General features: G+C 41.0%; 1 long non-coding RNA gene across 2 annotated transcripts in view; it reads right to left on the reverse strand.

The window, feature by feature from the left end:
• Positions 1-324: 324 nt before the first annotated feature.
• LOC147260157 (uncharacterized) overlaps positions 325-5,299 on the reverse strand; it is a 10,104-nt gene continuing 5,129 nt past the window's right edge. Inside the window, exons 2-4 of one of the 2 annotated variants that reach the window (XR_015116516.1) lie at positions 4,791-4,967; positions 3,131-3,228; positions 325-2,427 (exon numbers count right to left, since the gene is read on the reverse strand). This is a non-coding gene — a long non-coding RNA (uncharacterized LOC147260157). The remainder of the gene's footprint in view (positions 2,428-3,130; positions 3,229-4,790; positions 4,968-5,299) is intronic. The other variant, XR_015116514.1, reaches the window with a different exon arrangement.

A 5,299-nucleotide genomic window follows, 5' to 3' on the forward strand; every position in this document is an offset into this window, starting at 1 on the left:
CTCTTCAACCGGTTCCTGCCAGTATGTGTGTGTGTGTGTGTGTGTGTGTGTGTGTGTGTGTGTGTGTGTGTGTGAGTGAGTGCTATATGTTTCTGGGTATTTCGTGTATGTACATGTGAGCAAACATGTGAGAGGTAGATCAGGAATGTGAGTGGGACACACAGAGAGACAGACAACTCAATAATAAAAGAAAACAATAATGAACACTCAGTAAATTCTAAACTAAAATACAAATAAAAAAAGAAAAACACAAACTGGGGGATGCAATGAAATTTAATGGTTTTTTTTTTTATTACAAATTGCATTTAATTGGATTTTATGACACTATGAGATGCCAGATCCTACTATGACATGTGAACCATAAAAAATATTTTTTTTCCCAACACACTTCTTCACTGAGGAAAACCAACGTTTTTTTGAGTAGTTTTCGACATGTTATGTTGTTTCATGTATCTTTATTCCAATAAATATGTTGCTGCAGTTGGTAAACACAATATATAGTCATTTACAGCCATAATATGCATACATGGACAAAATAGTGCCAATTGATATGTATTAAATGTTAACAGTACTACTAAATGATGAATGTGCTCCTCTTGCATCCTTTTTTTTTTAAATGAGTTAAAAAAACAACAACTAACAAAGTACTTGTTTGTCAACCATCGTCATGTAATCTTTTCTTTACCTGGCAATAATTCCAGCTTTACCCCTCTTCTATACAGGTGTCATTTATCCCTCAGTGGCTCACTCATCAGCCATCCGCTTATACCAACTGGGTCATTTGCACCTAATGAGATCAAGCAAGGCTTGAGATCACACAAACAGCACGTTTGTTTTGACACTTACATTCCCCCCATATCTTCTTGTCAATCAATCAGTTTAGAAATTTTAAAAAAAGCAGATATTTGATTAAGAGATGTGACGTGAATGTGATTAAAGTGTGGCATTAGTATTCAAAAACACATGTGTTTTATTAAAAAGTATATATCAATAAACAGAGTAGCATTTGGCCCTGAGGTGTTCCACTAAGATCCTCAGTATCCATCCATCTATTTCCCTTCAGTGTTTTTCAAGAAACAGCAGCATTGAGCTTAGAGCTGGTTTAGTAATTCTCCAAGCAGATTAGGATGCCTACTGCATGCTTGCAGGGGATTGTGCACACGAGCATACAAGTCCAACAATACACCAAGACAGATTACCTCTCCACAGTGGCACACGGCCCAACCACATCCGCAGGAAGGTCTTACAGTCTTATGGGTGTTCACATGATGCAACTGTTTTCAGATTTATATATATATATTTTTTTTTTTTCAGATATTCAACACATGCACCAACTTGAAGACACACATGAACATAGCATGCACTCACAGCTATCAACTACCACGAGCATGAACAACAAAATAATTGCGCACAAATGTAAATATAAGTTTTGTTTTTGTCTTACCTCTCTGTAAGTGAAGCACATTTATTTTACAGTATATGAAGGTGGGGAGAGAGCAAGACAACTTGCAGCAGATGCCACTGAGGAAATTGACTCTTGACCTTCATTATTTTTTGAAACAGCATTGAGTGTTTGATCACCAATCGTTAGCGTAACCTGTGTGCACAAACCTGCCGACCCATGCACCACACCAGACGAGGACTGGAGGCTAACGCATGAGGAAGCAGTGAAGGGGGCTACAAATAATTAAATTAAGATTCAAATATTATGTTGTTAATGAGGGTATAAGATACCAGCAAATCTGCAGCTTGAAAATCGGTTGCATGACCACTTTAACATCCAACTTCATCCATCATTAAAATGATTGGTTTTTCTAACAATAGCTAGAAAGCTAAAGTTAATATCTGGACAAGACTTGATGTCAAAGATAATCAGTGATTCAACACCATAAAATAACCTTAGTATCAGCTGCATGCTCTTGACTAAATGATTATACACTGTGTTAGTGTGTTTTTCATTGATCACAGTGGGCAGATCATCAGGATTTGACTTGCTCACCTAAACTGGGTTAAGCTTAAAGTTTAAGACTTGCATGTGACCTGCACATGTGCTCCTGCCTCTGGTGACGAGTTAAACAAGAATAAATGTCTATTTTTTTTCCTTCACAAAAGAATACAGGTATTATAAACACTGTAGAATTGTCCTAGAAATGTATGTCCTCCTTTATTTTGGAACACAGCTTTATTTGCTGCTAAGGACATACATTCTGATTGAGCAAAAAAGAAAAGTAGAAAAGAATTCAGTGTTAGTATTCGGCTATTTATTAATCGTTGGTATAGATTAAATCAAACTAAGACTGTGATTATATGTTCATAATAATAAATACCACATATTAATTTTGTCCTTTGCCATTTGCTTTCATTTCTGACTTCAGCTGGGGATCTCTGCAGGCAAAACCGTTGGCCAAACTTTTCAGTTCAGGTCTCCTAAAATAAAAGAAATGTAAATTACTATGTACCTATGTATTTATGTTCCTTGAGTATATATTAAAACAATTATGTGTCCCAGCTGCTGTACTGGTGCCTAATTTGGTCAGTCTGTGCATATTCTATACCCACTATGTCCCTCTGGTGAAAGTCAACTGATTTCTTTTGGTGTTTTTTTTTTTTTTTTCATCTTTAGAGACAAGTAGGCCTTTTTACATTTTTTCAATGCATTTCAATATCTGGACTTCACCTGTCCTGCTGAGGGGAAGTAAACACAGAGCATTGCTTAAACTTCCCTCTGATAGTTGTTACAGTGCTGCTATCAAATAAAACTACGTACAGTACATCATGCAGTTGGTTATTGACGGCAAAATGTTCTTACATGCCTGTAAACATACAAAGGATGCTGGTGAAAACTCTATTTACCACAAAGAGCAGGTCTGACCCAGTATGAGGGCTCTGGATCCCAGAGGACCATCGAGGGTCTCAGGGCCGCAGTGGTTGAGAATAGTTAGGTGATCTATATTCATTGGCTGGCTATGGTGAGGCCTGCTGTCATGGCCTCCCCTACCACCCACCCCCACAGAAGACCTGGGACTTAGTGTGTGTTTGCCTATATGTGTGTGAATGTGTGTGTGTGTGTGTGTGTGTGTGTTTGTGTGTGTGTGTGTGTGTGTGTGTGTGTGTGTGTGTGTGCACTTGCTTCTCATGGCACTAATGCGGTCTGACAGAGATGAATGAAGCTGGACCACACGGTTTCAGCAATAAGGGGTCCAGAGAGCATAGCGTGAAGGGAGTTATCTGCATAAAAAGGCAAAGGGAGAAGAAATGGAGAGCATGAATGTGAGGAGAGAGGAAGGATGGAGAAGTGTGGAAGGGAGGGAGGGAGAGAGAAAGAGAGAGAGAGGAGGGACAATATTTAGGTGTTGTGCTCGGCCTTGAAGGAAAGGGGAGGGGTTTGGAAGTAAGACCTTTGCTTCATTAGAACGACATCTGCATTGAGGGTGAGGATGGAGTAGATCATTAGAGTGAGAGGGTGGTACCAACAAAAAAGAGGTGAAAGAAGTTAAAATACCGGGGGATAGCAGCTTAAAGGCAGTCAGGGGAGGAGAGATAGTGATGGGTGAGGGCTTTGCAAGAGGGAAAGATAATAGGGAGAAGGGGTTGACAGATGGGGGCTGGTCCCTTTAATGGCAGTCAAACAGATTCCAGTGAAGGCTTCATCACAGGGTTATCATTAAAAAATTGCATCTTAGCTTCCACGTGGGTAAAACTGGTAGGAGGTTACAGTTGGATTACGACTGAAAAAAATATGTGTTAGGGCGCGTTTCCACTGGCTCACTTCGGCTCAGTTCGGGTGGGGTCGAGTCGGTTTGGCTCCATTTCCACGAGCATTGGGTACCACATCACTGGCTGAGAGTTCCCTGGCGTAATTTGTGTGTGACACAACAACAACAATGGACGACATGGAGGCAGCATTATACCTGTTGCTAGGTCAGTGGTTTTTGCTTAAACTAAAAGTAAGGGACAACAGACAGGCACGGCTTCAAGTGGCGAAACACCCAAGAAAATATAAAAGACTTTACCAAGCAATCAACCTGTATTCCACCGAGGCGAAGATGATACGAAGTAGACGACGTAAGCGGGTAACCCAGCAGAGCAGGGACCAAAATAGTAATGATGAGTACCGTGTTGGAGCCAGTGGAAAAGGGGCCAAACGTACTCGACCCCACCCGACCTGAGCTGAAGTGAGCCAGTGGAAACGTGCCCTTAGTCACCAAATTCAACAAGAACACATGTGCCACATAATTACCATCATTCAGGGTACAGGAAACCCACTAAGTCTTTTGCAGAAGATAGATAAAGTCTAAACTTGAATCTCATGACTAGTTGTGTTAAGGACATGTGGACAGCGATCGTCACAGATCTGGATGATGGGTGGGATCAGATGGATGGAGGAGGGTACCTCTACATCCTCTACTACTTACTTAAAAGGATAGTTTACCAACAAACAACACTCAGCTTTATCTTCGAATGCCAAGGCTTGTTACGCTTTGATTATCTTAGAAAATTGGTCACCATTTACTTCAATTGTCTGGGAAAATACACCACCTTCTATCTGCATGAGGGTGAGCAGATGATTACAGAATATCCATATTTGGGTGAACTATCCCTTTCAGCTACCTCCATCTTCCTGAGACTCACTTTGCAGGTGGAGATCATTAAGGGATAGAGACACAAACCTTCTGTCCCGGTTGATAGGAGGTTGCTTGTGCAGTAACTTGCTGATTGCAGGTGTCTGAATGGAGAAGATTGGACTCTACTGTCCACCACATAAACAGAAACAATGATGGGCAACATACCTGTGACTGAGCTTCATGAAGATGAGTGGCAAGCAATGAAGAGTTGCCTCCAGAGCCTGATTGGCCCGCTCCATCTGGCTGTTCATCTGAGAATAAGAGCTGGGGGAAAACCGACTGAGGCGCTCCAGCCCTGACAGAGAGCATTCCAAATTGGAGAAGTGTGGTCTGAAACAATTTCTTTGAGAAGAGAGGTCTGAGTTTCTTCGACTGAAGGAAGTTGAAGGCAGAAATATAGTGCACAGCTTTGGAGAAACAATCATCAATAGTGAGGATAAATAAGGGTTAACATGGATGCAGGGGTCAGAAAATCCTCCAAAGTGCAAGAACAGCAACAGATTTTGTCTTCACCTGGCCCTGCTCAAAGACAGATCTCGCTTTCTTGATGACTAACTTGTTTTACAGTAAGCTGCTTAGCACAGATGCGACAAGCTGAATGTTGTCCTCCATCAAGATTTCATGCAGTTACACAAAAACGAGCTGGTTCAACATGTCAGAGAGGACATCATTCA

The sequence above is a fragment of the Aulostomus chinensis genome, chromosome 6 (assembly GCF_037954235.1).
Source record: "Aulostomus chinensis isolate RoL2024-O1b breed Wild chromosome 6, RoL_Achi_v1.0, whole genome shotgun sequence".
Lineage (NCBI taxonomy): Eukaryota > Metazoa > Chordata > Actinopteri > Syngnathiformes > Aulostomidae > Aulostomus > Aulostomus chinensis.